The sequence below is a fragment of the Gadus macrocephalus genome, chromosome 23 (genome assembly GCF_031168955.1).
Source record: "Gadus macrocephalus chromosome 23, ASM3116895v1".
Lineage (NCBI taxonomy): Eukaryota > Metazoa > Chordata > Actinopteri > Gadiformes > Gadidae > Gadus > Gadus macrocephalus.
Window position 1 is genome coordinate 10,387,481 of NC_082404.1, and position 11,965 is coordinate 10,399,445.

The window sequence follows — 11,965 nt, forward strand, 5'->3', positions numbered from 1 at the left end:
ATAAATTTGACCCCGACGTGATTTGAACACGCAACCTTCTGATCTGGAGTCAGACGCGCTACCGTTGCGCCACGAGGCCCTTGCTAAGACCACGGCTTTTAATTCAAATTGAATTTAATAAATGACCAAAATCGGCATGGGTTTACAAAGTGCCATGAATCAGCGAGTCGTATCGCATCGGCAAATTGTATTGTTTAATAAGCCAAAATTAAGAATGAAAAATATCTTCATTCATATTTAAGAAAAATAAAGTATTGACATGCAGTATTTATAGCAAATTTGGATAATATCTCACCATCTAATCATGCTTTTATTACCTGGGGTCATAGCTACCTCGATACCCTAGTCTCGCAAAGTTACATTTCTTTTTTTTTTGCTGCAATAACGTCAGTTAAAATGTGTCCGCCGCGACTTCGGGTCTATCAAAGGCCAATCACAAAGGGCGGTAATTAGCGAATGATTATTCTAACCATGGCTGTTTCTACCTATACTGTGTACGGCATTTAACCCACCCAGACAAACACACGCCTACTGGGGGAACACAACAGGCACGGTTATAAACGTGTCTTGGAAAAGTGTCCCAATGTTTAATCCGTAGCCTATTGTGTTTATATGTAACAGCATTTTATTTATTTTAGTTATTACCATGTTGTGCGCGTTACGTTTCGTCCATCGGTTCAAACACGCGTTAAAACCAGACACAGGCGCGCCGCTCCCGACTCTCCACGGGCGATGATAAGTTGGAGTGACTCGACTACAGTGCTGCTGCTGCTCGCGGTCACCAGAGAGCAGAGAGAGACGCCACCCCGCTCCGCGCTCGAGCCGCCAGTGCTGCTGCTCGCTACCTAAAAACAACTCACGAGGATCTAGGCGACGAATCGGCACTTTTTCCTCCCTGTGAACGAACAGGTGGCATTGGGAAAACACTTCAACTTCCTACAAGGTTTTCCGGGGAATTATATTTCAGCCTTCACCTTTTTGGGAATGTTTTTTCTTGTGTCTTTGGATGCCTCGCGCTTTCTTGTCGGAATTACAAAGTAACAGGAGAAACACACACTCACCGGAGGAAAGAATGAAAGTGACGGTGTGTTTCGGGAGGACTCGTGTGGTCGTCCCCTGCGGAAATGGGACTATAAAAGTGCATAGCCTTATCGAACAAGCGGCTATGAGATATAAAAAGGTTATCGCCAAGGTAAGAACCACTGCTTTCTGTCACAGTCCCCGAGGCGATCCTCAGCACGAGAGCTGCATCTGCACTGTATCGTCAATATGGCGCATTTCTTAGGAGCAGGGTTGGAAGAGTGAACAGAGTACATTATTCTGGATTGGAGTGGCAGTTTACTGTCTGATATGTACCCAACAATTCCGAGACAATTACTCCATAGTTTGTTCCAAGTAGTTTGGCCGAGAACGGCCAAAGGACTTTTCATTCTCCTGAAAATACAGGTCGACAAGTCGAATGCAAATATGTTACACAATTATTTAGTTTTTAAGCACACCGCGCCAATTTGTGCGTTTGTTTGTGCGTGTGCGTGCGTGCGTGTGTGTGTGTGTGTGTGAGAGCGAAAGAGAGAGAGAGAGAGAGAGAGAGAGAGCGTGTGTGTGTGTGTGTGTGTGTGTGTGTGTGTGTGTGTGTGTGTGTGTGTGTGTGTGTGTGTGTGTGTGTGTGTGTGCGTGCGCGCGTTTTTGTCTATGTGTATCAGAGAGAGAGAGAGAGAGAGAGATTTAAATTTGTGTTACGTTTTCAGTGTGTCAAATACTCAATGATACCCGAATATGTCCAAGGACAAACAATGTATCAGTGTAGTAGAATTTGTCTGAATTCAACTGTTGCCCTGTTGCCTTGCCTTTCAGCTTTTTTTGGAGTTATGATTCAATGGGTTGACGAGTCATTGGAGTGCTAATTGAAATGGAAATATACTAGTATAGTCTCAATATTTAAACTTTCACTTTCAATAGTGTAGAGTTCAGTACTCAGAATACTTTTTCATGCTGGCACGGATGTAGCACTAGCAGTAGTTGATAGTGTCACTTTGTAGACAAACAATGATACAATAGGTCAACACAGACACTACAGGGCCTTCAAGTGCACTTCCTCCTTTGAACACACAGACACACATGCACATGCACACGCGTATACACTCATACACACACAAACAACCAATCAATTCACAGTTTCCTTTTGTCTTCTTTGAGACATGGTCCAAACTGACATTTTCCAAAGAATGTAGAACGTGGGGTAAATACCTTCATAGGTCCGTTCTATTCACCATTCCCAAATTCAGGGAATTCAGGCTTTGAAACATGTCACAACACTCGCAAGCGGTGAAGTTATATGAATGCAATAATCACTTGAGGGGAGAAACCAGGGAAGCAGAACAAGGTTCTACATTCAAACTATTTCCCTTCCTCCTCATATGTGTGTGTGTGTGTGTGTGTGTGTGTGTGTGTGTGTGTGTGTGTGTGTGTGTGTGTGTGTGTGTGTGTGTGTGTGTGTGTGTGTGTGTGTGTGTGTGTGTGTGTGTGTGTGTGTGTGTGAACTTCATAAGCTAGGGTACCTCAGGAGTCTTAGTAGAGATGCCAGTTTTATAATACTTTTTTAAATACACTAATAATTAAAAGCTTAGACAGAGTCCTTTTTTCTTGCGATAGAGGGTATAAGTACATAATAACACCTGCATGGTACTCTTGTTTTTTCCCAAGAATCCCAGCAGCACAAATAATAATAGTATTTGATTGTACCTGTAATTGTTTTGCATTTTGCTGTTCTCTTTTAGTAGTGAACATGAATGCAGATATTAATGGGATCTAGTCAGAATATGAAGGGTTCCAACAACATAGCAGAGTATCAGTGAAATGATTTAACTTAAATTCAGTTATATATGGTGTAAGTTCAACTACTATCCCGTCAGCTATTTACGGTTAACAATTATAGATCAAATGTATTTTGAATAGCATAATATTATTTTATGAAGATTAGGCACAAGTTGATTCCTAATTTTTTTCCCTGATCAGCAGTGTTAATAACAACATATCTCTCACCAGGCTTTGATCCTTATTGGTTTTCATTATGCATGAGAGTGGTGGTGTTAAGATGTGCAGCGTGCTGCATTCAGAATCTCCACATCAATGAGTAAGTCCAAAGCTTCATAAGTTCATAAGGTCATGCCCCAGAAGTTGTGTGTTAATGTTACACATTCGGTTTCGGTCACACTCTGTCAACTTCCATTGGAGTTTATCCAGCCCTCTGTATCTCGCTGTGCTCACAGTGACAGAGGGAGTCTTCTGTTGCCCTTTTTACTGACCGTGTCTGGGAACAGCGCTCAGAACCTTGTCCTCAGATCCTTAGGTGACACTTAAGCCCTGGAAAGTAAAAACATCCCTGTATTGGCTGGTCAGTGGAGATCTCTCTGCTGCTGGAGCTTAAAGTGATGGACAATAAAACGTAACATAACATATCACAGAGGGACGTATCCATTACACAAAATATCTTCTCATGATTTGTAAAAAAGTATATACAATGCTGTGTGTGTGATATTTATCTATTAGAATAAAGGTTATATTGCTCTATATTCTGACAGCCAACACTGATATAGAGTGTTTTGTCAGTATCATTGGTCTCCAAGTCACTCCACTCTCCTGTCAAAATATTGTATTTTTCTGGTATCCCGTTCCCACAATATCCAATCAGGAGAAAGTACGCCACAAAGGGGCGGACCTCCCTGCGTGTTGACCGGCAGGTAGCAGGATTTCAGTGTTGATGGACAATGGCGGAACAGGCAACGCTTCTGGTTCCAGCGCTGCAAGGAACAACTCACAGTACATGCCAAAGAAAAATAATGACACAGTGCTGTGGTGGAGACCGCTCTGTGTCCATGTGGCGATGATGGGGGGGAGTGCTCATGCAGCAGCTTTAATATAGATAGCCACTCACCTTATAAACCCTGTCTTAGAAAGACTCAGGAATGTAGGGGCGCGGTCTGAATCTCTGTCCTCCCCCACCCTCTTTTTACTTCCTAAAAGTCAGAAACTGTCTGCACTGTCACTGTAATGTCAGTGAGAACATGAGATTGCAGTGGATTTCTTCAGTGAGATTGCAGTGGACTTTCTGGTGCTTAATGCAGACCTTGATAATAATAACATAATTAACTTAAACACTTGTAGAACATCAGAAGAGTAAATCTTGACTGTCTTAGCTCAGGAGGTAGAGCAGTTGACCAGAAGGTTGCTAGTTTGATTACTGGGTCCTCCGTGCAGAGTGTCGAGGTGTCCCTAAGAAAAACACCTCCCCCTTACTGCTCCCAACAAGCTGGCTGTCACCTTACATGGTTGACTACGCTGTGAATGTGTGTATGCACCGTTGTAAGTCGCTTTGGGTAAAAGTGTCTACTAAATGCTCAAAATTGTAAATCTAAAATGCATACAATACAACAAAAGACATAGTAATGGATTCACCTTCGTTCGACCAATGTTGTTTGGGTGGCTGTTGAGAACCCTGTGGCAGAAGATCATCTTTGCTCAATTGCAAGCTCCCGCTTTTTTGTTGTACAGACATCTATATCGCACTTGCTACACATCAAGGAGCCTTCAGAGAGGGATGGCTTGAACCAGCCATCAAAATGGTTGTCGGGGCTCATTAGTTCAATACACCAGATCCCTGCAATCCCCCACTCCCCAGCCGCAGTTACGTAAGAGAGGAAGCTAATTCACTTGTGTCAAAAGGAACATCATAACGGTAATTAGCCCTAATTGGGGTTGGGGGATTGCGGGGATGTGTGATCTATTGGCAGAAGAACTTAGAAGTTTGACTAAGCTTTGTGGAACACAAGGCCGTCAGAGGAGGATGACTGTAATTTTGGTCAGGCAGTGTTTGGGACGGATTGTGCGTTTTGGTGTGTGTGTGTGTGTGTGTGTGTGTGTGTCGGGGGTGATGGGTTTATTTGTTTGGGCAGGCACACATTAATGTATTCCAGAGGAGATCATGACATATTGGGAGAAACAGTGAACCTCAAGTTTGAACTCAAAGACCTCTGGCCAACAAAAACCACCACAATACCATCGCAAGCCTGTGTTTTCCCCTCTCCCCTCAGCGCTCTCCCAATGTTCCTCATTCAATCTCGTCTTGTACCTCAACCCTTCCATCTGCGTCTCCTTTTCTCGTGTCTCTTTTCCGGTCCCCCCCGCCGTGATCATTGTTTGTTTCCTTCACCCAGCTGGCCAACAGCGGACACTGCTCCTTGCAGCTGACTGGGCGACACAGCCCTTCCTCTTTAACAGTCCCGTTTCAACTTCTCTCAGGGATTGGCCTTTTTTCCCCCTGGTTTCTTCTTTCTTCTCTTTCATTAAAACATTGCACTCCTGCAGCTTGGTTGAGTCAGGTTAGGCCAAAGTTATGCTGATGTGGAGGGATTTATTCTCACACCAGTCGAAGGGTATTTTACACAGTATTCAGCGTGTAGAAAGTACAAAGCATACCAACTGCACCTCAATGCTGTTTTTGTTAAATTATGAAACACGTCTTTATTGTGTGATGAATCGGAGGGCATTTATTCTTGTCTTAATTGATAATTATAATTTATGATGATGAAATGTTCATTGTTATTTTTCCACCCTCGTCGTCTGCTTCCATACTACTCATGACCGTTATGAGAAGATACTTTTAATGCAAACATAGCACGCTTTATTTCTTATTTTCCTACATGTCCACTTCTTACTTCAATCTAACTGTTTGAGCTCAAAGGACTATGTAATAAACTTTGATTCTCACCAAAATCTTCGTGAATGATGTTTGGTTTGGCTTCAACATTCATCCATGTAGTCGCCATAGCATGAATCAGGCTCAGGCTCTGGATCTGGTCGTTGTGACTTCTTGAATGGGCCTAATTTCTCCCTGCTCTAAGACATATACACATCATGTCCGTGGGTACAGTACTTCATTAATGTGGATTTGGATATCCAGTTGTGGGCAGGAGAGAGAGAGAGAGAGAGAGAGAGAGAGAGAGAGAGAGAGAGAGAGAGAGAGAGAGAGAGAGAGAGAGAGAGAGAGAGAGAGAGAGAGAGAGAGAGAGAGAGAGAGAGAGAGAGAGAGAGAGAGAGAGAGAGAGAGAGAGAGAGAGAGAGAGAGAGAGAGAGAGAGAGAGAGAGAGAGAGAGAGAGAGAGAGAGAGAGAGAGAGAGAGAATGTGTTGTGTGTATTGGCAAACTGAAGGACAGTCTTAACAAGCTTCCCCCTGCAAGGGGAACAATAAGGTTATGTGAAGAAGATGCACCTGTCTGGTACTGCTCCAAAAACATGTTTCATCCTTTGGCTTGAGCTGTCGGGGAACATTGGGTGGAGTCGCTCATGTGCACGTGACATGCATACATGCTAGTAAGTTTGAGCCGATGACGCACACACACACAGGCGGCAATAAAAGCCTGAGGCGTGGCTCTGTGATTGTGTGACACTGGAAATGTAGCCTCTGTAGCAAATGGAAGGTGGGGTGTACAAGCATAGGGGGTTTTAAGTGGGAAATTTATGTAGGCAACACTGTAATTTTTCTAAATATAAACATTGGCAAGAGACAGAGGATTTGAAGAGATAATCCATGGAATCCTTATTCACGGTGTTCTTTAGTAGAGATTACTAGTACCAGCACAATTTTTTTACATTGTTGATCCGGTACCAAATATGTGGTTGAAAATATGCTCACACGGTACATAAGTACTGGCCATTTCTTAGACCATGTCCAACGTTGCAGCGTTGTGTTGCTCTTTGAGGGAGCCTGGTTCTCAGTCAGTTTTTGCTGCAATCATTGAAATGTGACACTGTGTTTCAGATTTCAATGAGACATGAGAAGCTAGACCAACAGCAATAGCTGCAGTTTCTCGCAGGGCATGGTTACTTTTCACGATGTGATCCAGGAGTAATTGTTGATGATTGTTTGGATCTAATTTTTGCTCTCTGGTTCAGTTACTTTCGTTCTCCCCAGAAACAAAATATATCAGATCTTTTGCTCAAATGACACACATAGGTAGGCAACCCTTAAAGTTGAAGGCAGGAAATCAATGGTACTACATTCTGTCTTTCTTCCTTTCCCTCCCTTTCTTCCACTGTCTCTTGTGCAGGTGAAACAACTTACCACACAGACAGTCATCCTGGGTTCTCTCCGCTGTGAAATGGACTACGTTCTTCAGGCCAAGGACCTCTTGGCCCCTATTATATATCATATAAAATCGAAGCGATACAATGGCTCAGCATTGTTTGCATACATCATCACAAAAAACTAATAATTTAGTTTTTCAGGGCCCCCCGCCTGTAGTATCTCTGGTATAAGACATGAAAGACTTCCATGTAGAGACAGCCCAGTGTTGTCTTAACCTCGGACATGGCCTCGCTCAGACCTGCGCAGCTTCCTTCCCTATCTTGAGATAGGCTGGCTAATAATTAGCTTGAGCCGTTGGACGGTAGGACAATGGTATCCGCACCGCGAACACTTTGGTCCTGAACAGCTCTTCATCGACAGCCTCAGGAATGTTAAACGAGTTGTGTTGTGGGACGAACCAACTTATTTCTTTCGATCCTGAAAATGACTTTGTGCGTGTAAATTATTGTCTGCATAATTGGACATCATCTGCTGCTGCTCCTACACCCCGTTCTGGTGCAAAAACATGTGTTTTACCTGGTTAACATTCATCAGTTCACAAAAACCAATGAGCCAGACCCTGATTTATTTTTCTCCATGCAATAGTTCTTGCCCATCCTCTTGGTCACTCTTGTATCGACTCACGGCTCCTGCAATGTCTGGAGGATGTCTCAGTGTGTTTCCTGTCCCTGTTTGAATCAATAAACTATCTGGATGAGTTCTATGTATATTTATAGATGACTTAGAGAAGTTCTCTTGGACTACATGGTCAGGGTCTGACTAAATTCTGACTGATATGTGATGGATCAAAAAAAGGTTTCACTCAAAGATGTTGATAAACAGATCTCGGTTTTGTGTTGTGCTATGTTGGCCTTTGTCGGATACATTGGCATGCCTTGAAAATAGACTGCTGAAATGTGTTCAATAGGAGGTACTTAGTTTTGGAGAAGGTGACAGCGTATTAGCGGAGATGGAAAAACTCTTTGAAGCTGGGTACGGACAGCTTCCCCTTCAGTATAGTGCTTCTGCGAGTCCTAACATGGAAGTCTGTTTTTCTACCCTCAAAGTACACATAAGCATTCCTTTTTCATGGAATAATGGCGGGTTATATTGAGGGCTGTTAGCCTTGCTCTGTATGGGAAAAGCCCTATACAGGAAAAGACTTCAAGCTAATTAAGCCGTCTATTTACTCTGTGTGTTTGTGTGGGTGCGTGTGTGTGTGTGTGTGTGTGTGTGTGTGTGTGTGTGTTTGCATTTGTGGGTCTGCACACAATGGTGACACAACACTGCTGCGATTTAAATCTGTCAGTATGTTTATGTTCAGGAAAACCTTTAGAATATTTTAAATAAACAGTATGTGTTCCAATGCATGTAACACATACCCCCGCTCTCTCTCCCTATTTCTGTCGGTCTCTCTCTCGTTTACTTGTGTCTGTACCAGGGCTTTAAGCTGTGGTGAAGTAAGGCAGTTTATAAGCTAGAACAGAAGACCAGAAGTAGCTGACGGCTCCTGACCATATTACCTCATCCTCACTTCATGACTGAAGTTCATAAGCAATGCCTTATACACCGTGTGGTTAACTGGGGAATTTGCTGTGAAGTATTTGTGTGCCACTGCTAACATCAGCCATACATGACTCTATGCTAAGCAAGTATGTTTATATTTTATAATATTATCCTTATGGAACTGGATGTCTGCATGTTTTCTTTCTGGTTTTCTTAAGAGCCGGGCTCAAGGATATGAGTCATAAAACAAGTTGGTTTTAGATAATCCGTCAACGCGTTGAACTCATGGATCTGCTGAATTCAAAGATTTTAATTATAAACGTACTCTACTTCTTTTTTTATCTGTTTTTCCCTTTTTCTTTGATTGTATTCGTCGTTGACGTCCCATCGGTGTTCCCATTCCCATTGTTTTTGTCCGCTGGATTCTCTGAGTGAGAGGGCAGCCCCTCATGCCTCAAGCTTGAAGTTGACAGCCAGAGACAAGTCCTGGCAGTGCGGACCAACTATGTGCCTGGGTGCGCTGTTCCGACTTGCGCTTGTGCCCACGACAAGCCTACTTGGGTGTGATCCACCCGTCAACTGCTTATTTCTTGTGTCTTTCCACATGACGGCCATGTTTATTACCCTTCCAGGGAACCGCGCACACACCACACCACACCACACCACACACACACACACACACACACACACACACACACACACACACACACACACACACACACACACACACACACACACACACACACACACACACACACCAACTATAAACAATTTTATCGTATTATTGTGAAGCTCTTAGATAAACACATTGTTTATCTAAATTCTGCGAGTTGGCCACATCCGACGGGATCAAAGTGGTTGGTTGTCTGCATTACTTCGTTCTAATGCACTATGGGTCATTCATCCCTGGCATTAGCTGCACAGAAATCAACTCTTTAAAATTAAAGTAAATGAATGTGCTTGTGTATCATGCACACACTGAAGTTCTTTGACTGTTGACTTGTTATGAAATGATCCTCTAGCCAGTTGTCTGTGGTGAATACAGGCTTGAATCCATGTCCGTTTGCCAAAGTGTATAAAGATATATCAAAGGAATGGCTGTAAACCCTTTGTTGCTCTGACTTTTCCCCATGATCTCAACATATTGAGCTTCCCCATGCAAATATTCACCCAGGTGGAAAAATTGGACATGAAAGCAGGGGGAAAAAAGCAACGGATATCAACGAATTCTAAAATAAAAGCGATAAACCCCTATCCTGTCTTAACTCTAAAACCCATTTCCTTCCAGCCAGGGCATATTTAGCATTCAAACAGCATTGCCTACTTTTTTCATGCTGTTGATGATGCAACACAGTGCTCTGTATTCGACAAAGACAGACTCCTCACGCTAGTGCCTAAACTTAGCACCAAGCAAAGCTAAAACATGAAACTAACCAACTGCGTAGCGGTGCGTTTTTGTCCCTCCTCCGTGATAGCGTTCATGAACCCAACTCCCGCAGGTCTGGAAGCCATTATGTCGTCACATGAAATCACTGTTATACTGTCAAGCGGAGGGCTCTGTTTAACTGCTCCTAATGGCAAACATTGGAATATTTCCCCCACATGCCTCCTTCTCTATTTGGCCTCATGGCTGTTTATGGAGTGGAAGACGGCCATGAGTTCACCAAAACAGTTATTACTGTTACCCACTGATGCCAGATGAAATGATACAGGGACCCCCTTGCCCTTCCTTTGGGATGCCATGACTGAGATTAGATGTGTGAAAGATGCTGTTTCACATGAACGTTTCCTGTTGATGGAACCTCTTGATGGCAAACTAAACCACCATACAGCTGTTTCAAGAGTGTCGAAATACGATCAGAATGCTCCTGACGCTTGAGATCTTTGATGTTTAAAGCCTTGTTGATTCCTAAAGGGATTGTGTTAGGGCAATAGACCAAACCAAATCACCTTGGAATGTACCCAGGTGAGCGATTCAGGTAGGAGTCTCAAATAAGGAACAGGAAAGGATGAGGACAGTCAGTGGTCTTCAGAAGTTTTAAGCCTGTGTTACCAAAACAGTAGCAAAGACGTCAGTTCAGTGGCACCTCAGCCACTCAGCGGTGAGTCGCCATGATGCGTCCACCACCTATGTGTGATACACTGCATGGCTTTGCCCTTGGTTGTGGTTGCTTTGGTTACACAACTTGAACCATTCGATGTGAGGGCTCCTTCAACCCCCCCCCCACCCCCACCCCTCATGTGCCAATTGTCATCCAGGGATGTATAAATTCCTAGGATAAGAAATGCAATGAGTCATCTCATTCTGTGTACCTCGCCGGAAATGGCCATGGTTTGGCGAGAAAGAGTCAGCGATGAATGCTGTGTGGTTTTATGCGTGATTGATGTGTGTTTTTTTACCATTTTTTAACATACTTAAGAATAGTCAAATACACAGAGGAAGGCTTATTCATAGAATTGTTTTACCGTTGCCAAGTTCTCCCGCAGTAGTCGGGATTATTACATAAACACATTTATGTTGGTATTGGCCAGTTGTCCTTGTGACCATGCTCCGCAATCAGAATGCCTCTCTCTCTCTCTCTCTCTCTCTCTCTCTCTCTCTCTCTCTCTCTCTCTCTCTCTCTCTCTCTCTCTCTCTCTCTCTCTCTCTCTCTCTCTCTCTCTCTCTCTCTCAATATAAATACATATGGACATTGTACCAGTGCAATGTGCACAACTCCTTTGCTTCCGATCCCTCAGTAATGTTGAAGCAGGTTGAGTCTGTCAACCCATGGCTTTTTGAACTTAGAACCACATGGCAGTGTTCTCCTTTTCTTTTTCGTATTAAAAGTGTTCATGTGAGTTTAGGCTTAGACCTCTCCAGATCTATCTAATCCTACCTGATCTGGGTACAGATCACATGGTTTTAAATACAAATCCTTTAGTAAGTTGGTCTCCGAAGGTAGTTCATATGTATAACTGAAGATCAGGCTATATACCCCAGCCGAGTAGACATTTTATGTCAGCAGTACATATATTAAACTCTGTGTTCTGAATCTCTCCCATCTGGCACTGAGAGCATATGCTGTGGAAACATAACTTATAACACACGCATAAGGACAGATTTATATTTGGTTGGAAAGCAATTTTTTCCAAAAGTGAAGATGTGTCTTGTTCTGGAAAATGTCGACACACGATTAGTCTTTGCTGTCTTCCCAATCTGCTTATTCGTTGAAACAGCAAAAGGCTTTTTAATCCGTTTCTCTTACTGAGGAAGAAGACATGTTGGAATTGGAAGATAAAGTCAGCCGGAGTTCATCTTTGCTTCCGGGTTTATATGTAACTTTTGGTTTGATT

General features: G+C 43.1%; 1 non-coding gene across 1 annotated transcript; it reads right to left on the reverse strand.

Moving 5' to 3' along the window:
• Window positions 1-7: 7 nt before the first annotated feature.
• On the reverse strand, window positions 8-79 carry trnaw-cca (transfer RNA tryptophan (anticodon CCA)). The gene has a single exon. It is a non-coding gene; the product is annotated as a tRNA-Trp (tRNA).
• Between the last annotated feature and the right edge of the window lie 11,886 nt (window positions 80-11,965).